The sequence below is a fragment of the Procambarus clarkii genome, chromosome 12 (assembly GCF_040958095.1).
Source record: "Procambarus clarkii isolate CNS0578487 chromosome 12, FALCON_Pclarkii_2.0, whole genome shotgun sequence".
NCBI lineage: Eukaryota > Metazoa > Arthropoda > Malacostraca > Decapoda > Cambaridae > Procambarus > Procambarus clarkii.
In genome coordinates, this window is record NC_091161.1 from 18,785,352 (window position 1) to 18,810,019 (window position 24,668).

The 24,668-nt window shown below is 46.4% G+C and overlaps 1 long non-coding RNA gene across 1 annotated transcript; it reads left to right on the forward strand.

Moving 5' to 3' along the window:
• The first annotated feature begins 404 nt into the window (after positions 1-404).
• Positions 405-17,554, forward strand: LOC123772843 (uncharacterized). The gene is made up of 3 exons (XR_011228221.1): positions 405-482; positions 2,980-3,174; positions 16,668-17,554. It is a non-coding gene; the product is annotated as an uncharacterized lncRNA (long non-coding RNA).
• Positions 17,555-24,668: the final 7,114 nt, after the last annotated feature.

Here is a 24,668-nt window from a genome sequence, read left to right on the forward strand (position 1 = left end):
TCTCAATGAAATCAGCCACTACGTATCGAATGTTCGATATTGTATGTTTGAACATACACCCCCGTATGTTCTGCCATTTAATTGTTATTTTATACATCTTCGTTACAGTGTTATGTGTAAGCTCGTACAGTACCTGTGTGGTCCAAACGAATGTCGGCTGTCGTGACGATGGGTAAGGTGTCGGTAGAGAGGGCTCTTGGGCGATGCGCAACATTGCCCAGTTTGATGTGGGCTCTGAGAGGGGCCCAAGGTTGAGCATGTGACGGACCTCGGCGCTATCTACGATCCAGATGCCGAACTATAGCAGTTGACCCTCCCATTAATCGTAGTTTCCCATCTTGTAGTCGGCTAGGCTGGAAGGTGACGACCAATCAGGGCCCGACAATGGAAATCAGTGAAGCAGAGAGAATTTTGAAGACCTGAGGGTGGGCTAGTTGAGCGTTGTGGACTTTACTCCTGGAGGGATTAGCCAGTGAAGCTTGGTGAGCGCTGTGGACTTCACTATTGGCAGGTGCTAGCCTGTGGGGCTAGGTGAGCGCTTTGAACATTGCCGGATGAGCAATGCGAGTGTGCAAAGGAAAAGGGGGGGGGGGCATTTGAAGGACTGCTCCATACCGGCAGCTAGGGTAAGAGCTAGTGGTGCCCTAAAGACCTGTCAGAGGCATAGTATCAGTCATCCGTGAAGCAGGCTAGCGTGAGGGTTAGTAACGCCGCTCAGGATGACCTCACATATAGACTTGTACATATCATGGTGAAGGGTAAAATAACGGGTTATTTTAAGTGCTTTTATTTTTATTTACCTTAAACATTACACTATATTTCTACCAAGGTTAGTCCTCTGAATTTGAGTAGGATCATAGTTTAAAAAGAACCCGGTTACGAAGGGTTCGTAACAGGGCATCTCTCAGGACTTTTTCCTGTGGTGTGTAGTAGCCTATCGTGTTCGTGGGTCCCTTAAGGAAGGTTAGCCTCGGGTTCGTGGATGAAGTTGAGCGTCTCTCTTGGTGTGGCGGTGTATTGGCTGTCTGTGGTTGTGTGTTTTCCAACAAATCCGTCGGTGGTAGTAGGGAAGGGGGTGAGAAGGACCTCATTTGTGTCTGTGTGCCTACTGGACGGGTAGATCTTGGCGTGTCCGGTGATATTGGCATAACCTAGTGAGAAACGGACTTCGACGATGTCATCTGAGAGGCAAAGCTCAAGGCATCCAATACTGTGGGGTTGCAGCTTCCTCTGTGTTGTTGGACTGTCGCTGCTGCCAATGCACGTGCCTCGGCTCTATAACCTCCCTAGAGGCTATTCTGTAGACTCCTGCTTCACTGCTAGACTGTTGCTGCTGTCAATACTAGTCGCGCGCCTTGGGACCAGACACAAATTTGTTATGCATACCAAGAGGTAACTGAAGCATTCAGCAGGCCACTTGGCGTAATGATTAATTCCTTTATAAAAATGGGAGAACTTCCTGACTGAAGGAAAATGGCTAATGTGGTATCAATATACAAGAAATGGGGAAGACAGACTATTACACAGAATCACATTAGTAACAAGTACTGCCTGCAAGTTGCTAGACTGATAGTAAGAGAGGCTGGCGTAACAGGAAAAGTTCTAAGGTTGGTCAGAGAATCTCTCAAGAAGGAAGCAAAAGGATAGAGACATCAGAGTGGAGAGAGGGTACAAGTGGAGCACCACAAGGTTCCGTTCTAGGTCCCATATTGTCTCTAATTTGTCAATCACCTAACAGGAAATTGGCTCCTTCATACCAGTATTTCAGATGACGCAAAGCTGAAGAGAAGAAAGGACAGTGATAGTTTGAGGTATTTAATTAATCAGATTTTGACATACCTCAGAAATGTCCTGGAAAAAATGGCTGCCTAATTTTAACCCAGCCAAATGCAGAGTTACGAAAAATGTAACAAGCGTATTAACACCAGCAATATAGGAAAAATGAAAAAAAACAATTTCTTAAAACAGGAGAGTCCTGGGAGTTAACATAACCCCATTTGTAATGCCAGAAGTCCACATTAGCAGAATAACAGCTGCATAATGTCATACTGAACACCTTGCGTGCATCCTTCCGAAAATTTGAAAAGTGGGCTATTTTAGGCCTTATATACAGCGAAGGTGAGACATGCACTTCGATAGGCATTCACAACGTAAAACTCTTGCCTAAAAAAAGGCCATAATAAACTAGAAAAGGTTCAAAAATATGTAAAGACACTTTCTTGAGTTGAAGGGCGTAAAATACGAGGAAAGATTGTGGGAACTCGACCTTACCACACTTGAGGAAAGGAGAGATAAGGGAATATGATAACAATATACAAGATTCTAAGAGAAATTGACAAGTTAGACGAAGCAGTATTTTTCAAAACTATGAACAGGAAAACAAGGGTTTGTAGATAAAAACTAGAGACCAATGAGTCACAAGGACGTCAGAGAGATCTTTTTCAATGTTAGAGCTGTCAATTTACTGGTGAGATGTTAAGGTCGTTGAAGCTTATTCAGTTAAATGTTTTATATATAGATATGATAAAGTTGTGAAAGGAGACGGTACAATAATCTAAGAATGTTTAGATCGCGAGGGTCTAGGAGCTTTGCTAGCAGCCTTCCCTAGGTAGGAGGTGTATATGTAGTTGATATGACAAAGAAAAAATAGTTCTTTAATCGTTAAATTAAACACCCGAAAATTAGAAAGGGGGAGTCCACGAGGTAAGAGTTCGACCTACAGCCACACAGTAAATACATATATATACATACAGAACGCTGAGCACCGTAACAGGTTGCTGTACCTGGCCCCTGGCCGAAATAGTTACAGAAGGCGTTATGGAGCTTCCAAGCTACTAGGTGGGTGTGGTAGTGGGTTTAATGTCCAGTAGTGAAGTATGTGCTTTTAATACATACTCACACTTGTTCATACTTCACTTTAATATAAATAAACTCTATTAATATTGAAGTGACTTAATTTGTAATTTACTTGTATGTGAGGCGGACTCATGTCAGGTGAGGTGAATGACGTCACGGGCAGTTGACCCATCAGGCCAAGCTAGCCAAGAGGCGCGGCGGGCAGTGTGGCGCGGGCCGGCGTGGGGAGAGGTGCTGCTCGGCGCCCGCCTTATTGGTTTTACTAAATTAGTTGCCTGGACAGTCCTGTGCATGAGGTCACCTGCACCAGGTTTACAGGCAAGTTACTCTAGATGAGTAGTTTTATCACATTGTGTTCTGTTGGTAGAACAGTCTATATTGGCTGACTGTCTAAATAAGAATAGTTAAGGCTTTATTTAAAATAATTTAATTAGCTCTGGGTTATTCATTTGTAAATATAATGATATTGAGAAATATACCTGTTTATTAGTAGAGTTTTATCTGGATTAGGACTTTCGATGATTATTAAAACAAAATTCTACTTTAAAACGATTGTTATGTAATAAACTGTTCCACAACAGCTGCTAGTGTCAACTTTATAGTGAAATTTACTGTTTGATAAAGAATAGGTGAAAAAAGTTTTAAAAATTAGTTAAATTCAAGCAGTTATGTTTCTTGTGAACTATCGGATTTCAATCCTTGAAATATGGACCAAAGACTTTTAATCTAGCAAGCGTCACATACCCCCCATCCCCGGACCATCCTATGTGAATGAAACTAGCCATCCTGAGTCAGTGTCGTTCACGCTGCAGCCAACCCCAGAAACGCCATAATTAACATTAACGTCCTGTATAACCAAGTACTATATTGTGTCCAATATAAGTAAATATTAATGTATATTTAAATTGTGTATAGGTCTGATAGTTGTTGAAGGAAACAATAGCACGTGAGTGTATTCCAAACTGTCTCCCTCCCCTAATAAATAATATATAATAGGTCACAAATCAAAAACTCTTAAGTACAGTGTTAAAATGTAAACTGTTGTGGGTCAGTGCAAGAACAAGCATAGACTGAGGACAAGTTAAATGTACTCGCCTAGTTGTACTCACCTAGTTGTGTTTGCAGGGGTTGAGCTCTGGCTCTTTGGTCCCGCCTCTCAACCGTCAATCAACTGATGTACAGATTCCTGAGCCTACTGGGCTCTTGTCATATCTACATTTGAAACTGTGTATGGAGTCAGCCTCCACCACATCACTACCTAGTGCATTCCATTTACTAACTACTGACGCTGAAAAAGTTCTTTCTAATGTGTCTATGGCTCATTTGGGTACTCAGTCTTCACGATCATAATGGGAGCCGGTCGGCCGAGCGGACAGGACGCTGGACTTGTGATCCTGTGGTCCTGGGTTCGATCTCAGGCGCCGGCGAGAAACAATAGGCAGAGTTTCTTTCACCCTTTACCCCTGTTACCTAGCAGTAAAATAGGTACCTGGGTGTTAGTCAGATCCCTGGAAACACAAACCGAAACTGTCGCTATTTTCCGCTTGTTACAACTTGTAATAAAGCTGTTACATCTTGGCTTAACGTGTTTATGACGTATTAGAACGTTGTTACAACTTGCTATATTGGTTGGTATAACTGGTTAGGAGGTGTTACAACTTGTTCGAACGTTGTATCAACGTTGTAGTGTCGGTGTGTGTTTAGCGGGATGTTACGGGCTGCTTCCTGTGGGAACTGACCTGTGAGATTTATATTTATTTAATTTATATGAATTTATATAGAATTTATATTTACGTTAATTTATATACTTCGATAGCAATTTGTATGATGATAAGTGGACTGTATTTCTGCAATAATCTCATAATCTCACAAATCGATCCTCTACACATTAGGGGGGTTTATATTATTGAATTTATATATATGCAGCCAATCAAACTACAGTATTAACTACACATTGAAGAGGTTCCTTATCTTATTGTACAGCAGGCCTTAGTCCACCAGGTATAACCAGGATGTAGACACCACATTTTCCTCGTGTGAGGTAGCTTCCAACACCCTGGTAACTGATGCACAAAGCATGCTTCCTCGTCTTGACCTGTCAAAAGGGCGCTAGCTATAAAGCCAGAATCCTAATATATGACAGCTATATCAGAGAAAACACTGTACATGGAACCATATAGACCTGGGCTAATTACGTTTAGTATGAGGCGATCTCATGCTCTAACCGGCCACCCTATCCAATGACATTAATAGCCACTAATGATAGATAAGTGGGTTTCGGTAGAACACTTAACTTGAATTTGTTGACAGCGTGTTGATGATGGTACACCTTTGGTTTCCATAACACTTCGTCCAAGTAAAATTAACAGGAGCCGAATTTGTTCCCGTGCCTCTGGTCTTAAACAATAACAATGGCTGACCACTCCCCACTCCCTGACGCCTGGCTTACATTGTCCAGATGACAGTAAGTGATAGAAGGGTCACATTTACTCTATTTTAATTCTGATAATTAAGCTAATTTATGAGATGTTTTTATGATGGTAAAGTCCAAAGACTAATGTATTTAAGAATAATTCCCACCATAATAGGTGGTGAATTTATAATAGTATGTGGTAATGATATTCCGTTTTCTATAGACGGTAATTCCACTAGAAGTTACGTTTTCTATGGGTAACTTGTTTATACAATACAGCAGCAATATTATCTGTCTGTATGATATTATTAAATGGTGTCAGATTTTCCGACACTTCCTGGGGGTGGAGTCCTGGTCGAGGACCGGGCCGCGGGGACACTAAAAAGCCCCGAAATCGTCTCCAGATAACCAAGATAGATCATTTTTAGTTGCTGGGTCCCCCCTCCCTGTTCCGCTCTTTGTTGCCGTGAGGGGGTGCTTGGTGAGCGGCTGCCGAAGTGTGATGCTCCTTGGGACAGTCCTATGTCCTTCTGTGGCCTTGTGCTCCTGCTGCTGTCCTCTCTAATTGTGCTGAACGACTTTTCCTTCTTCGTTTTTCTCCCCCTTATTCTCTCATCTGCTTATCGTTTCCTACCGACCTTTTGCTTGTTTTGGTTATTCCTTTGCACTTCTTCTATTTTGACGTCCGGGAGCTTGAGGAGGCATACTCTTACACCCATAGAACTGTAGTACCCAACGTCTCGAGCGAGGGGAACCTTTTATTGTCAATCCCCTTTTTGTCACTAAATCCGATCTCGATGAACTGACGGTTCTTAAGGTGGCGTTTGTGGGGCGTATACTCACGACGCACCCCTAGGGGGAGGGGGCCGGCCGGCATGATCGGCGATAACTTCTAGTTGGGTGTCCTGTCTCTAATTGTGGCTCCATGGTGGGTATGGTGCACATTAGTCGATGAAATTATCTCTTCGTATTTGTCGTTGAATGTTTCTCTTGTACTCTTTCAGGCTCGTGAGGTGGGCGACCAAGCCCCTGAGTCGGACTGTATTGGAAGACCGAGCTCTGTAACCCCCACTGTGTTGGACCCCGACCTTGCTCCTCCTCTGACCTTCCTGACTGCTTCCCTCGGCTCCCCTCCCTCCTCTGTGGTTGTGTCTAGCCTCAAGCCCCCAGTGGTGACCACTTCGTCCCTTGGCGCAGCTAAGTCTCTTGTTGTGACTACTGCACCTTTTCACCCCTCTCTCTGGGGGTTCTCAACGCTGTCTGCGCCACGGACGCACTCGCTCAATCCCTTCCCGTACTGATGCATATCGGGCCTTGTTTGATCACGCTTCATGGGCTAAATTCCTTGATCTCCTCCCTCTTGATTCTGTGCCTCCTGACGACTTCTCCCTCCCACGGCAACTTGTTGATTCTGTGGCTACCTCTGTTACCTTCAACTCCACTCGTCTCTGTACACGTGTCGTTGCTGCTCCTTCTCGGGATGCAGCTTCCCGCTTGGCTGCCCTATCCTGCCTTGGCGTGACCCCTGTTCGGGTCTCGAAGAACGCTCGGTTGAATGCCAGTGTTGGCACTGTTCTTCTCCTGCCCCATATTGCTACCGGTGTTTTTTAATCTGCAGAACTGCCACGATGATATTCGGCATATCCTCGATGCCCAAGGCTATTCTGTCCTCCAGGTTGACACATTTACTCGTCCCCTCGTGGTCGTCGCCGTCAACCCCTTCAGGTTTTGAAGATTACCTTTGATGGTAGGACCCTTCCACCCTTTGTCATTCTTGCTGGTGCCAGGTGCTCTGTCCAGAAGTACATTCCTTCTCCTAGGCTCTGTAGCAAGTGCTGGGGGTTTACACATGGTGCCTTCCACTGTTCTGGGGCGCTCTCTCCTTTGTGTGGGGGTGAAGGTCAATCTTAAGTCGGAGTGCACTTCTCCCCCAGGCTCGCAGCGTAAACTGCAGTGAGGCCCATCCTACCTTCTCCCGTGCGTGTATCCATTACAAGTTTGAGATAAGTAAGTAATTATCAAAAGAAGGCACCAAACCGGGAAGGCTATGTAGCACCATCAAATACGCAAAATAATCAGAGGGCGCTAAATATCACCAAGGATGCCAATACGAGAACAAAAACGCATATGGCGAACGATATCAAAAGTATCCGAGTCACCAAGAATTCTATCGAGGGACAGGTGACCGCGAGGGGCGGTCGGAAAGCAAGACACACGCTCGTCCTGGATGTCAGGACATTCAAGAAGGACATGCACGACCGTAAGAGGGACAATGCAACTAGGACAATAAGGAGCAGGGCGGCGCTCCATCAAGTGACCATGGGTTAAGCGAGTATGGCCAATACGCAACCTCGCCAGAGCTCTTTCCCACCGCCAGTTACGGTGGAAGGAGGACTGCCACGAGGAAACACAACATTTAAGAGTACGTAGCTTGTTACCCGTAACAGACAACCAAGAAGCCTGCCAACGGGTAAGGACTGAGGAATGGATAACCGGGTAAAAGTCGGAATACGGAATGTCCTTACGAGAGATGGGACAAGAGCGGACAGCTTCCTTGGCGGCAGCATCCGCACGCTCATTTAAAGACACACCAATATGGCTGGGAACCCAACAAAACTCAACCGACTTAAATTTACTGTGAACGAGAAACAGCCAATGCTGGATCTCGACAACCACTGGATGAACCGGATTAAAGGACCCGAGAGCCATGAGGGCACTACGAGAGTCAACAACAACTACAAAGGAAGACTGACAACGAGAAAGCAGGAGACGAAGAGCATAGAGAATAGCATAAAGTTCCGCTGTAAAGATGCTAGTCTCCGGAGGACAAGCGACACATATAAGTGCGATCAGGAAAAACAACAGAGTAGCCAACACCGTCCGCAGACTTAGACCCATTGGTGAAGACAGAAACGGAGCGTGAGTGAGAAGAAAAGTGCTCGAGGAAAAGGCGTTTTAGAACCGTAGGAGGGGTAAAAGCTTTAATGATACGGGTCAAGGATGTACAAAACCGCGGAAGAGGGACCCTCCACGGGGGCAAAGAAGGAACAACACGAGGAGAAACATCAGAAATACGAACGGAAAGAGAATCCTGCAGGCGAGATAACCGGACAGAAAGAGGGAGGTGGTGAAGAGGAACAGGAACTGCAGGAGGGGTAAAAGTTAAAGCACGACGGAGGCGAGAGGAAGGATGTTGCAAGGACCGCGCAAGATAGCGAAGACAGTAGCAATCACGGCGGTCCCGGAGAGACAGGAAGCCAGTGTCAACATACAAACTAAGGACGGGAGTCGAACGAAAGGCACCAGAACTGAGGCGCAACCCAGTATGGTGCAAAGCATCAAGACGGCGAAGAGTAGGAGAGTGCGCCTATCTGCCCCCCAAGAAGTATGGGACAAGACCCGAAGGAGGGTAAGGGCCTTAGAGCACTCAACACGGAGGTAAGAGATATGGGGAGACCAAGACAAACGAGTGTCAAGAAATAACCCCAAAAGCTTCGCGGAATCTTTGTATTCAAGGGGATGACCATAAAGTGACAAAGAGGGACGAAGAACAACCCGTTTCCGCGTAAAAGTCATGGCACAAGTCTTAGAAGTAGAGAACTTGAAGCCATGATCTGTGGCCCAAGACGACACGGCATCAATTGCAAGTTGAAGCCGGCGTTGAAGGAGAGGCGAATCATCACCCTGACAACAAAGGGTAAGATCATCGACATAGAGAGCGGAGAAGACACCAGAAGGAAGAGAGGAAAGAAGACCATTGAGGGCAACCAGAAAGAGTAGTGCTCAGGGGCCAGATTCAGGAAAGCACTTACGCAAGCAGTTACGAACGTGTACATCTTTCCTCAATCTTTGACGGCTTTGGTTACATTTATTAAACAGTTTACAAGCATGAAAACTTGCCAATCAACTGTTGTTATTGTTATAAACAGCCTCCTGGTGCTTCGCAGCTCATTAACTGTTTAATAATTGTAAACAAAGCCGCCAAAGATTGAGGAAAGATGTACAGATTCGTAAGTGCTTGCGTAAGTGCTTTCGTGAATCTGGGTCCAGAACACTACCCTGGGGCACACCGTATTGCTGAAAAGAGGGAGAGAGAGCGGTACCAAGGCGCACCCGAAAGGAACGACGAGAGAGGAAGCTGCGGAGAAAGAGAGGGAGATGACCACGAAGGCCAAAAGAATGAAGTTGAGATAGGATATGATAACGCCAAGTGGTGTCGTAAGCCTTTTCAAGGTCAAAAAGGACGGCAACAACGGAGGTCTTCGCAGCAAAAGCAGTACGAATATAGACCTCCAAGTTCACCAGGACATCTGTCGTGCTGCGGCACTTGCGGAAACCAAATTGAGAAGGGGAGAGGAGGTGATGGTGTTCCAGGAACCACATCAGACGAACGTTAACCATACGTTCAAAGAGTTTGCAGACACAACTTGTGAGAGCAATAGGGCGAAAGTCCTTAGGGGAAGTACCCAGAGACCCCGGTTTGCGAACAGGGAGGACAACGGCATCGAGCCAGTCCTCAGGGACTGACGACGACTCCCAGATCCGATTATACAGACTCAGTAAATACTGAGACGCGCTCGGAGGGAGATGGCGAAGCATCTCATAATGAAGAGCCCGCCGCCGTAGAACCGCAGAGGGCAAGGGCAGAACGAAGTTCAGAGAGAGAGAAGGGATCATTATAGGGAAGCTGAAGATGAGTGCAGAAATCTAATGGACGAGACTCAAGGACAGGTTTACGAAGAAGGAAAGATTGGGGGAAGATGAAGACCAGAGCTAACAGAAGAAAAGTGGGAACCCAGTTTGGAAGCGACCTGCAACGGGTCCGCCACAAGAGTATCATGGAGGTGAAGGACCGGTGAAACATCGGGAACGAACTTACCCGCTATCTTGCGGATACGCTTCCAGATCTGGGCCAGAGGGGTTTCGGACGTAATTGTTGAGACATAAGATGCCCAACATTCACGTTTAGCCGTACGGATGGCCCTACGGGCCACCGCACTCGCTTTCCGAAAGAAAAGAAAAGAATCGGTCGTCTGCCTACGGCGGTGCCTCTTCCAGGCTGCACGCTTACAGCGGACAGCTCGAGCACAGTCCGCATTCCACCAGGGAACGCACTTCCGTGGACCCCGAGACGAAGAGCGAGGAATAGAGCAGAGGGCAGAGTTGAAGACAGTGTCATGAAAAAGGAGGAGAGCGCGAGAGAGAGGCAGAAGGGAGAGGTCAGAGAGAGCAGCACTGAGGGTAAATAGGGTCCAGTCTGCCTTAGCAAACTGCCACCTAGGGAAAGAGAGGGAAGGGCGAAAAGATAAAAAGGAAACAAGGATGGGGAAATGATCACTTCCATGGAGGTCATCAAGAACCTGCCACGTGAAATCTAAGTAAAGAGAAGAAGAGCAGAGAGAAAGATCAAGACAAGAAAGGGTGCGAGTCCGAGAGTCCAAATGAGTGGGCTCACCAGAATTCAGAAGAGACAGGGAAGAAGAGAGGAGAAACGGCTCAAGGAGGCGACCCCGGGTATTCGTCAGAACGTCACCCCAAAGAGAATGACGACAATTGAAGTCACCCAGCAGGAGCACAGGCTCCGGCAAGGAGTCTAGGAGGTGTTTCAAATCAGGAAGAGAGAGCGGGACACTCGGCGGGAGATAAATGGAACAAACTGTGTACCATTTCCCCACAAAGATACGAGCAGCAGAACAATGGAGAGGCGAAGGAAAAAGCAAAGGAACAAAGGGAACATCAGCACGAATCAAGAGAGCAGAAGAATAAGAAGCCCCAGCAATGGCTGGGGGGGGGGGGGAGAGAAAGGAATAGCCACGAAAACGACCCGGACGAGCACCAAGCATTGGCTCCTGGAGACAGACACAAAGGGGCGAAAACCGCGAAATCAGAAGTTGGAGTTCGAGGAAATTGGCGTAATAACCTCGAACGTTCCATTGAAGAATGGACAACGACGAGAAGAGAAAGGACAAAAACAGAGAACAAGGAAGAAACAAAGGCGAAAGAGCAACAGAGCACGTTAAAGAATATCAGGGTCGGGATCAGGGTCAGCAAAGTCAGGGTTAGGGGGCATGGGTAAACTGAGCAAAGACGGAGGAAAGGAAACGGGAGAACAGATCAGAGGTGGGCGGGTGGGGTCCGGAGGAGGAGGAGGAGGAGGAGGAGGAGGAGGAGGAAGAGGAGGAGACAACGGAGAGGAGCAGTCAAGGACAGCAGCAGGAAGAGGGGGAGTAGAAAGAGGGGAGCGCACCTCAGCAAGAGCAGCAACTGAAAGGGAAGCAGGGGCCAAAGAAACTTCCATAGCAGGAACAGGGGGCGCAATCACTGAAACGGGAGGGGAAGGAGCAACAGAGCTAGAAGTAGGAGCTGAGGAAGAAAGTGAAGCCTTCTTACCCGCCGGGGAAGAGGAAGGAGAGGAGCCAGGCTTTCGCTTCTGACTTAAAGAGACCGGCGTCCCAGCAACTACGTACCGGGCAACGGATTCCAGTGTCTCAACAGGAGAAGCCGAACGAGAGCACACACGACGGCCGTTAGGAGAGCGATGGACATCCGCCCTCACCGACAGGCAGTGGGGAGAGCCGATAGATGGAGGAAGAGGATGGGAAGGAGGATCGGAGGGGGACGAGGAAGATGACACAGGAGACACGACAGACCGGGTAGAAGGAAGGGGAACCCCAGACAGAGGACCAGGAGGAGGATCCTTCGGGAGAGAACCCAGAGGAACAAAGGAGGGGGCAGTGGGCGCATCAGGGTCCAAGGCCCGGAAACGGTTGTGAGTCTGAGGAAGGCGGGAAGGACGAGGAGAGGAAGAGCTCAACACGCGAGCATAAGAGATAGTAGCAAAAGGCGGGAGCCGGCGAACCTGGCGTCTCGCCTCAGGAAAAGATAAACGCTCCCGGTGCTTCAAGTTGAGGACGGCTGCCTCAAGCTTGTAATGGACACACGCACGGGAGAAGGTAGGATGGGCCTCACCGCAGTTGAGGCAACGTGCCTGGGGAGAAGTGCACTCCGACTTAGAGTGACCTTCACTCCCACACAAGGACAGAGAGACAGTCCCAGAGCAGCGGAGGGCACCATGCCCAAACCTCCAGCACTTGTTACAAAATCGAGGAGAAGGAATATACTCCTGGACAGAGCACCAGCAAGAATGACAGAGGATGGAAGGGTCCTACCATCAAAGGTGATCTTCACAACGCGAAGAGGTTGACGGCGACGACCACGAGGGGGACGAGTAAACGAGTCAACCTGGAGGACAAAATGGCCTTGGGCATCAAGGATATGCCGAATATCATCGTGGCAATCCTGCAGATTCCGAACACCGGTTGCAACATGGGGTGGGAGGAGAATAGTGCCAACACTGGCATTCATCTGAACGTTCTTGGAGACCCGAACAGGGATCTCGCCAAGGCAAGATAAGGCAGCCAAGCGGGAAGCCGCATCCTGAGAAGGAAGCAGCAACGACACGTGTACCGAGACGAGTGGGGTTGAAAGTAACAGACGCATCCACGGAATCTACAAGATGCCGATGGAGGGAGAAATCGTCAGGAGGCGCAGAATCAAGAGGGAGGAGATCAAAGTATTTGGCCCATGAAGCAGGACCAAACAAGGCCTGATACGCATCAGCACGGGAAGGAATCGAGCGAGTGCGGTTGGGGCGCGAACGGCGTTGAGAACCCCTAGAGAGAGAGGGGTCAAAAGGCGCAGTAGTCACAACGAAAGACTTAGCCACACCAGGGGACGAAGTGGTCACCACCGGGGGCTGGAGGCTCGACCCAACCACAGAGGAGGGAGGGGAGCTGGGGGAAGAAGTCAGGACGGTCAAAGGAGGAGCAAGGTCGGAGCCCAACGCAGCGGGAGCTACAGAGCCTGGTCTTCCAATACAGGCCGACTCGGGGGCTTGGTCGCCCACCCCACGAGCCTGAGAGGGTACAACGGAAACATTCAACGACATAGAGACGAAAAGTGACAAATTCATCCACGAATGTGCCCCCATACCCACCATGGAGCCACAATTAGAGGCAGGACACCCAACAGGAAGCTATCGCCGATCATGCCGGGGCCCCCTAGGGGTGCGTCGTGAGTATACGCCCCACAAACGCCACCTTAAGAACCGTCAGTCCGTCGAGATCGGGTTCAGCGACGAAAGGGGGATTGACAATAAAAGGTTCCCCTCGCTCGAGACGTTGGGTACTACAGTTCTACGGGTGCAAGAGGATGCCTCCTCAAGCACCCGGGCGTCAAAATAGAAGAAGTCCAAAGAAATAATCCAAAACAAGCAAAAGGTCGGCAGGAAACGACAAGCAGATAGGAGAAGAGGGGGGAGAAAAACGAAACATAAGGAAAAGGAAAAGCGATCCGGCACAATTGGAGAAGACAGCAGCAGGAGTGCAAGGCCAGAAAAGGACAGAGGACTGCCCAACGGAGCATCACACTCCGGCAGCCGTCCACCAAGCCCCCTCATGACGCCAACGGGCCGGATGGGGAGGGGGAAGTTTGAGGTAGCTGTCCTCAACTTGAAGCACCGGGAGCATTTATCTTTTCCTGATGTGAGGCGCCATGTTTGCCGGCTCCTGCCTTATGCTCGCGTGTTGCGCTTTTCCTCTCCTCGTCCTTTCCACCTTCCTCAGACCCTCAACCGCTTCCGGGCCTTGGACCCTGATACAACCACTGCCCCCTCCTGTTCCTTTGAGTTCTGTACCGAAGGATCCCCCTCCTGGTCCTCTGTCTGGGGTTCCCTTTCTTTCTACCCGGTCTGTCATGTCTCCTGTCTTCTTCCTCGGCTCCCCCCCGATCCTCTTTCCCGTCCTTCCCCTCTGTCTATTAACTCTCCCTGCTGCCTGTCAGTGCGGGCTCATGTAGTGCCCTTATTGCTCTCGGGTCCTTTAATCTGGTTCATCCAGTGGTTGTCGAGATCGAACATTGGCTGTTTCTTGTTCACAGTAAATTTAAGTCGGCTGAGTTTTGTTGAGTTTCCAGCCATATTGGTGTCTCTTTAAATGAGCGTGCGGATGCTGCTGCCAGGAAAGCTGTCCGTTCTTGTCCCATCTCTCGTAAAGGAATTCCTTATTAAGACTTTTTTACCCTGTTATCCATTCCCCCATCCTTACCCGTTGGCATGCTTGTTCGTCGTCTGTTACTGGTAACAAACTACGTTCTCTTAAGTTGTACTCTTAACCGTCCTACCTCCGTAACCGGGAATGGGAAACGGCCCTGGTGATATTGCGTATTGGCCAAACTCGTTTCACTCGTGGTCACTTGGCGCGCCGCCCTGCTCCTTATTGTCCTAATTGCATTGTCCCTCTTATGGTCGTGCATATCCTTGTTGAATGTCCTGATTTTCGGGACGAGCGTGTCTGTTTTTTCCGACTGTCCCCCGAGGTCGCTTGTCTCTCGATAGTATTCTTGGTGACTCGGATACTTCTGATATCGTTCGCCTTGTGCGTTTCTGTTCTCGTATTGGCATCCTTGGTGATATTTAGCGCCCTCTGATAATCCCGCACATTTGATGGTGCTACATAGCCTTCCCGGTTTGGTGCCTTCTTTTGATAATTACTTACTTGGTTGCCGGGTTGACGATCACTTGGACGTTGTGTTGAGAACGGGCTGTGGATGATTAAAGTCTGAGATTGCGTTTTACCATTCGGTGGTAAGTCAGCTTTTTAGATGAAATCTGACCTGAGTGATTGTCTTGCGGGATGTTTCTCAAACTTTACAAGATGTCCAATTTAGTATTTTTATGTATTTAATGTGACATTTCGGGTATGTATGAGGGTGCATCAATACAACGGCACTGCAGGTATGGTCAACCAGACCCCAAGAAATTGGTCGCTTACAATGCTACTGCAGGTATGGAGGGATTAAAGTTACTTGGGAAAACTTCTCTTGAATCGCAGTTGGTCATTATGTAGTTGATACATATTCCCACCTACGTACAATAGGAGAAGGAACTAAGTTTAATAATTTTAATAGTTTACACACTATGCCTCGAAGTAGTGATCTTCTAATAGTTATAGTCTAAAGTACTCTATGCGTTAACCAGTTCAGAGTGATAAACCATTCTTCAGGCCCTTAATTTTAACATTTAATTGTGGTTTATTATATACTTAATGTTAAGCTAACAATTTCGGTTACATTTCAATCCCATCCTCTCCGTCCATATTTGTTAGTCTGTCTTCTATCCCACCAGTCCAATCAAATATATATATATATAAATAAAAATACCCAAAAGGGTTATGCTTCAGTTGGGGTTAGGAGAGACTGGCAAGAGGAAAGTTTTAGCGTGAGGGGAAAGTACCGGGGCTAAACCTAGCAAGCTGAATATACCGTCGGACAGTTTCGGGAGGCTGAGCACTTGCAGCTACGTTGCCATCATCTGCATCGTGCACAAGGTATTGGTAGCCCTTGAATGCTGTAGCAATTCTGCAAGTCGACAAATATTGTGATCAGGTGGCAGGACCTGTGAAGTGTTAAGGTGAACGTTTCTGGGTCTCCGGAACGGGGTAACGTTGTGTTCCTGATTTGTAAGTGCAAAGTATCTCTTGATTGGGAAGAAAATGTTATATAATTGGCGGAGCTTTCATGACCACAGATAACGGTCTTAAGAGCAGGACACTAATTACTTCCATTTTTTTCCCCAAGCTAACAAAGAAGGCTCCGAAGGAAGCAAGTTCTAGGTCGTAAGTTCGCCGATTGTTTCCTTCATCTAAGACTAGAGCTTGTTAACTTCCTTTCAGATGCTTCCTAAAGCTGTAGGAATATATAACATAGAACCATCCTCTATTGACTGGATGTTTGTTCCTGAACAATATTTTGTTGCTGGAGAGGAGCCAGTTTCTTGGCAGCTTCTCCTATGGTATATTCTGGGCAGCCTCTTACTTTAAGGACGCCCCAGAGCTCCTACAAGGCTTTCCCCATATTATTCTGGTCACTAAATATACCTTTGACGCAGATTCTCAGGGAGAAAGATAGGTCTCTTCAGAGAAACCGGGTGGCAGGATGCATATAAAAGTGAAGGTTTGAGCCTTGTAATAAACCTTTATAGGAGTCTTTCTCCGTCTATACATATATACAATATATATATACATACACAAGTACTTAGTAAGGGAAGCTCCTCCATGCGGGTCTAGATGGTAAACTTCATGTCTGGGTGAACTCTGCCAATTCATTGACGACTTGAACTGTAGTAAAGCAGCCTGTCCTCTTAAAAGCCAAATGCTCGTTTCAGGCATACCGTTCTCGGGCCAGGCTCGTAAGTGACTCGTTACACCCCCCCCCCCTCAAATCCATTTATCGAAATTTTGCAACAACTTGGAAACTAGTATCAACCAAGTTTGGAGCAACCTCCGGCCGGAGCAAGGCAAGTCACAGGGAGCAATTAAAAACTAAACTCTCGCTCTTTTAGGTACCTCCATCTCGACAAACCAGTCCAGTGCCCAAACTACAACCTAGGCCTTAAACCGGTAATCCAGCAAATGAAGGTAGACCTCAAGCGCGGTGCGGAACGACGACGCAACTGCAATCTCACAAGGGAGGAGAAGGACGCCCTATCAACGCTGAAAGAACGCACGGATATTGTGATAAAGCCGGCGGATAAGGGAGGTGCTGTCGTCACCTGGAGGAAGGACAACTACAGGAACGAGATGGAGGCACCTGGCAGACACTGCAGCCTACAAACAGATACAAAACCAGGATGCGGCACTTAGAAACGCCCAAACGAGGAGTAAAAGGATAGTCCTCAAGCTGTTCGAAAACAAAACTGGGGACGGGAATGGAGGACTCGTGCAGGCAGGGGCGAAAGATTTCTTCCTAGCCTTTGAATCCATCATTCCCCACCTCTACCTTTTACCAAAGATCCATAAAGCACTAGAAGAAACAGGAACGTGGCATGGGAGACGGGTTCTAAGCAGCTGCCAGGCCCCAACAAGGCCAGTAGACTGGATCTGCACCGCCCTCCTGAACCCTTTACTACGTCTACTACCAGAAAGAATCAAAGATATGACGGATTTCCTCAAGTAAATTGCAGAAATTAGAGGCCCCGTCCCAAGAGGGGCCCGCCTTTTTTCCATGGATGTGGTATCGCTCTACCCGAGCATACCACAGAGAAGCTGCAAATGTGGTAGCAACTTTTTTTTTTACAGATAACAAAGCAAAAATCAGAGGAACTTAGAGACGCAGGAGTATGGAGGACCCCTCGAAAAACTCTGTAGGAGGCCATCCTCCATGTGATGAGACACCCTTTTGCAATTTGAAGGATGAGCATACCGGCAAAACAAGGGTACAGCGATAAGAGCATCCAGTAGTGTGGCAATCGCTGAAATATTTGTGCATGTAGTGTTTGAGAGGAAACTATCCCACAGGAAGGACGGACCGGCGGTATATTTGTTACATAGACGACAGCTTCGGAATAATGGAGGACGGTTCCCGTGCCTAGGTTTCTTTTCATGGTCAAATACAGTTCATGAGAACCTTAAGTTTATCCTCGAACACACTGACTCCACGATAAATTTCCTAGATACAACAGTGTATATAGACCAGCTAACCAGGGATCTGCATACGAAGGCATACTATAAACCGACTAGCCTTCAAACGTATCTGAAATTAGACTCGAACCAACCACTAGCCTTGAAGAAATCGCTACCCTACTCACTTGGATTCACTCAAGCAGATTAATTAACAGCAAAGAGACGCTATATCCCCAGCTTGATGACCTATGGGATATGTTCAGGAACAGAGACTACCCAGAGACAATAATACATGCGGCCCAGGAGAAACTCGGAGAAAAAACAAGGGTGGAGCTACTCAGACCTAGAACACAAGTGGAAGACAAGAGATGTATCCTCCCAACCCTTTTCCCTGGCCTTGCAGCACAGCTTAAGATAAAACTCCAGGAAGTATGGACATGGATGAGGGAAACGTACAGTGAACATCCTTCCTGAGTAAAATTCCCACAAAACCCTTCTATGATCGCCTGGAGGCGAGGAAAGTCTATAAAGGACCACATTGTTAGAGCAGCTGTGCAGGTAGATCTCGACCGAACTGGGGGAGAGGACCAGCCCCAGGGGTACAGTTCAAAGAAATGAAACGTAGACCCTAACCTAACCTGACACAGGTTTGGTGTGCGACCTGCGTGGAGGCGGAGTATGCAGAGGGGTTTGGAGAGGCCTACATGTACAAGCTAAATCTGAAACAAGAACCATTTGGTCACCATAGGATCTACCGACCAGTGTTCATCGACGACACTTTCATCTACAGTAGCAGTTAATAATGGACATCGGTAAATCATCAGTTAATCATGGAGTTAGTGTTCGTCACTTGAGATTATGCTGCATTTTTTTGTGATGGCGACTGCAGTTATACGTTACATATATGGAAAATATGAGCCTCTAGATCAGGAAGAAAATGGGAATAATCAAATTCCATTTCACAAAGAAACCTTTAAGGAAAGAGCACTGAATAATGAAACAAAATTCAAGTCTGCCTTTAGAACTTCAAAAGTCTGTTTTTGGAACATTTGAGAGCTAAAAATTTCTGCCCGCGCTGTCCAACTTAATAAATGAACCACCAGAGGTCGTGAAGGACGCAGACCCCATGCAGATGCTCATCATGCTTAAAGAAAAACGTTCGTCAGCTAAACTCTCACATTTAAGTCGTGAGATGACTTTTGAGATACCACCAGAGCTCAGAGAAAGGTGACTCCATCCAGCGGCTCAACTTCGTCGAGGACCAATATTTGAAAGACAAACGCTCACTCCATGACATGACTGTTGACATTCCGGACTTCATTAGTGATGAAGAATTAGGATGCATAGAGAAGTTGAAAGATGTAATGCCCCATGCTGACAAATTCATAAACAAACTAACAAGTAAAATACGTAAGTTTTACAACAATGACGAACACCTTACACAAGAAATGGCAATGAAGCTGATGTCACATAAATACACTACCGGTTTTCGAGGTCGCTCGTTAACTTCCATACAATTATTCGAATTCATTTCTAAATATGTTGAAAACCGTAAATTATTTAAAATTGCGTAAATGTCAAGTGGTAATGTTTTTTTTATAAATTGCTTACATTAAACAATGTTAACTATTCAATATAACCATGAAATAAAACCAATTTTAACAATGTATGACTGTCATTTTCCAAATTTACCATGTTATTTCATATCTTGCAGTGAAGTTGTGTGCTCTCGCCTCTTAATTCATGAAGTGTTTTAGCATCGTGAGTTTCAGGTAAATAGTGTATGAAGTCCCTTCTTAAAATTAAGCTTTCCTACCCAAGGATAGGTAGTCTTATTTGATATATACAGTAAAAAGGACGAAATGAAACATATAGAAGCTGAAGCAGCCATTGATCCATTGAGTCGTGGTAGTTTGCTTATATTGTTCTTATGAATAATAATATACAGTTTGAACTTATCACTGAATAATGATTACAGTCGTGGATGACTAAAATGTATATTCTTAAACCTCTGATTAGGTTAGGTGGGGATGGCTAGTACAGCCATTTGAATAATATCTAATACAGTACATATGCAAGTAGGACGCCAACGCTGCATTGTCCATCTGGTGACGTAACACACAGTTGAACAGTAGGGTTGGTGTTGGCCTTAACACCTATTTGTTAATGGGAGCTAATACTCTATCCCTATACTAGGCAGCTTTTTGCGTCTTCGCTAAAACGAGTCTGTAGAAATGTATTTTGTTTGTTATATAATAAGTTAGGCTAGGATGATTTGTTATGGCTTATGAATTGAATAACAAAATGAGCAATTAGCGAAAAAATACGAGCCAAGGTACCCGAATATTGCCTGTGATGTCAGAGTACAGTTGAGGTATTGAGAGAGATATTAATAGGCTATTAATATCCCCACTTTATCATGACCAGTCACACCTCTATCATGTCGCCCCTATTTCTTTGCCTTTCTAGAGAATGTAATTTATGCATTGTCAATCTTTCTTCAAGGATCGTTTATTGGGCATAGGGCAAATATAGGGCACTACTGTAAATAGTAGTGGAAGTTATGACTAAAACTGTGCGTTTTGCTTTTCCCACGCACGGTTTAGCTACGGGGGGGGGGGGCATTTTTTCCCCATTCACGGTTGTAGCTACAGGGGTGTTTTCAAATTTTTTCTCCGGGCACACAGTTGTAGCCTCAGGGGTGTTTTCAATGTTTCCAACGGTTGCATCTAGCCCAGGGTATGTTTTTCAATTTTTATTCACTAGTGCCTCAGTCTCATAATATTTTCATTCATTTATCTTTCTCTATGGTCAAACATGTTATTTTCCAAAATGTGAGATAAAAAGGTACCCTACTAGGTCCTGCCATTTTGTTCAAGGGGATTAAAAGATCGGTTCCTGTCATAGCCTAATTTCGTTACCCCAGTGACCCGCCCACAGGCATCGCTAATGGTCAATGACATCATCGGCTAGCTAGTCTTCAATTTGCCTGGGGGTGGGATCTGGGTAACATAATTTGGGTATGCCGGCTCCTGGCATACCCAAATTATATTACCCCAGTGACCCATGCAAAGGCATCGCTAATGGACAAATGACGTCATCAGCAGGCCAGTCTTCATCTTCCCTGTATAAGTCAGTTTACTGAAATAGCATATTTAAACCCATTTTCCTAATGTTTCCCATTTTAAGTTCATTCTATAGACAAGATCGTATATTAAACATAAGAAATGAAATTGCACAAGGCTTTTGCTGGATCTCCTATTTATTTCCAATTATGTCAACCAAAACATCAACTAACGCTATTAGATGAAGTGCAGTAGACCTATTCCCAATTATTACCCCCTTTCCTCTCCATCTATCCATTCAATCACGCCACTGTCAATATTCAGGACCTATTAGCTCACTTTACTTATATTTAAAGTGTCCAGTCAAGGATCGTTTGAGCATAGGAATGAATGAAACCCACCATCAACCATTGCATGTAGCAAAGGGGGGAGCAACACAGAGCATGAACTAATGTGTATCTTAGAGTTCGCCCTTGTTACATGTATTTACCCAGGTCTTTTTCCTAAATCTGAAACTTACCCAATTTATACCAATTGTTTCCTGTTCTGTCTCGTGTTTATAGTATTAATAGGCTATTAATATCCCCCCTTTATTATAAAAAATTACACAATGTGTGGAACTCAAGCCAGAGGATAAAATAAGAAAAATCATTGTCCTCCACTATCCCTTGCATATGGCCCGTGACCATCTCGAAAAGCTGAACTATGTGGTGTCAGCAGAGAGATGTCAGGGTTTAACCTAGCTTTGTGGTTTTAACCTGACAAGTCCTTCTCACAGTAAGAGGACGGATCCTGGAGAAACTTGACCTTGGAATCTAGGACGTGTTCCAACACAGGCCTTACACCCCAGAGCCCCTAAGATGCTTCAGATGTCAGAGATTTGGGTATCACAAAGATGGCTGGCAACGCCCAGTGAGGTGCGGAGTCTGCAGCCAGCACCACAACACAAAAATATGCATTGATAAACACAAGGCAAACACCCTGTCCAAGCAAAGTGCCCAAATTGCTCCGAAGCACATCACGCCTGGAACTGGAAATGCCCTAAAAGGCTCAAAAGGCTTCAAACGAACCCCACCACGCCTACAGCGGAGCCGAAGCCCCCACCAAAACTGGGGGCTCGCTCCCACCAGCTCCCCTGCCCACTAAAACTGCGTGGGGTCTACCTATTCTGGTAGAGGGGGCACACGGCTCTTCACCTTCAGTCATGGTGAAGGGTGTGAAGGCCTCCAAGACAAAGGGATAGCTGGAGGCCACAAGAAACATGTTCAAGGCAGTCGCCCTCCCATTGCATCCAGTAAGCACACTGGGGACAATAAAGATAAGAGTAACAATACCAGTGTCAAAGTGTCCACTGAGATGGGTCAAAAAGTAGCCAGGCCCCAAACCTGTACAAGAGTAATTAGTGCTCCCGCTCAACTGGACGCTCTCTGGCCAATGCTCAAAACTTTGGTCACGGAATTGGTTGAAAGTCTGTTGTCGATACACGATATCAAGCAAACCACAGAGACACGGAAGACAGTTGAGCACAAGCTCATGAACTTCGAAAATATAATATCCTTGCCTTCAAGAACGCAGGGCAGGAGACACTCCCCTAAAAAACAGTCCAGCTCGTCTGAAAGCGACCTAGATGAATAAATTTCAGGTCCACTAAGATCCTCTACACCAATCACAACTTTCATGGCGTGTTCATCAGATTTGGGGGGAGCCGGTCGGCCGAGCGGACAGCATGCTAGACTTGTGATCCTGTGGTCCTGGGTTCGATCCCAGGCGCCGGCGAGAAACAATGGGCAAAGTTTCTTTCACCCTATGCCCCTGTTACCTAGCAGTAAAATAGGTACCTTTGTGTTAGTCAGCTGTCACGGGCTGCTTCCTGGGGGTGGAGGCCTGGTCGAGGACCGGGCCGCGGAAACACTAAAGCCCCGAAATCATCTCAAGATAACCTCAAGATAACCTCCATGGATACCACGGTAATATCAGCAAATTCCAAGAACCTAGAGGTCTAAAGATCCTGCAATGGAATGCGCAAGGACTGCACACAATTGGAACACTTAAAATGCATAGCAGCAACCAAAGGCATAGATATCCTGATACTGCAGGAGAACCTGCTTCGAGCCGGATTAGAACCTAAAATCTCAGGCTATCGAGGCTTCTTCCTTCCATGGATCAACGGGCAATCCAGGGGATGTGCAATCTATGTAAAATGTGACCTGATCTCCAAGTCCATAATCAGCCCACCCGATTGTGGAGCAGGGACAGAGGTAATGGGAGTATCCATTGAGCTAAGACACGACAAACTTGAAGTGTTTAATGTGTACAGGTCTCAACATGCTGAAATGGATCTCTCTGTTATTTGGACACGCGACTTCATCAAACACAATCATTTGTGGAGATTTTAATGCCAATCATCGATTGGCACTGGGCTCGAACACAACAAATGAGGCCGACATTCACATTGCACATCTACTAGACCAGCTACCAGAAATACAAATCCTAAACAAGAGTAAACCCACCCACATCCAAAGAGGTAAATTAGACCTTACCTTCGTTTCAGCCACCCTAAGAGATGCAACAACATGGTCAGTTGAGCCCACACTCACAAGCGACCACTATGGGGTCCAAATTGATCTTAAGTTATATCTACCCACCCCACCTCCGCGTCCATCTGAAGCCTGGAACTTTGCTTTAGCAAACTGGGACCGATTTCAAAACCTCATTTCTGAGTGGCATAGAAACTATGATCTTCCCGAAGACATTAATCAGGCGGAACAAGATTTTGTCAAAGCGATTCAGAGTGCAGCCAACCACTCAATCCCACTGAAAAAACAGTCCACCGGACACCTAAAGATCATTGGTACTATTGGGAACGTGTCAAAGAACTCAACCATAGACTCAACAGAACAAGAAAGCTATACAAAAAGCAGCCAAGTGACCGCAACAGGACCTTACTTTGTGAGGTCAAGGAACATGTGCATCGAGAGACCAGACTAATAAAAGAACAAAAGTGGCTGGAATGGTGTTCACATCTGAATGAACACACCTCTCTTGGAGAGATGTGGCAGCAAATCCACCGGGCCAAAGGAAATAAAACGCCTAACTTCCACACCCAAGGATCCTCAACAGGAAACCAAAGTACTAGAACCCAGGTTTGCAAAAAGAGCAGCCAGCAATCAACTTCCATCAGATGTATTAGAAGTGCAGACAGAATTAGAGGAAAAAAGGTGGGACAGAGTCCTTACAGCATGTGAAGAAGTCTCCGACACTAATGCCCCTTTCACACTGGATGAGCTCAATCGGGCTAAGAAAAACTCCAAGGATACATCCCCCAGAGACGACAAAATAACCCATAAAATGATTAGAAACCTTAGCCCAGAGGGAGACGTTGCATACCTAAGGTTAATTACTTTAGCCTGGACTTCTCAAACTAGACGTACAGCTTGGAATAGAGCAGATATAGTGCCGATCCCAAAACCCACAGATCCAGCTAATCTCAGGCCCATCTCCTCAAAGCTGTGCAGCCAAGACGGCTGACAGAATGGCACTCAACAGACTGGAGTGGAAAATGCCTAAACTGCACCATGATATGTATGCCTATAGAAGAGCGGTTGGCACAGTGGAATGTATTACAACTCTGTTAGCCCACTTGAATGACAGACCAGGAATGCTGATATTCCTGGACCTCGAGAAAGGCTTTGAACTGGCTAGCGCCCCAGTTATTCTCTGCTGCCTCATCGACAAAGAGGTCAGAGGCAACCTGCTCTCCTGGACCAAAAACTGTCTCATAAATAGAGGAGCAAGAGTAAAACTTCATGGCACAGTCTCTGAATACAAAATATATGAAAACGGTACACCGCAAGGAGGTATTCTCAGCCCCCTTCT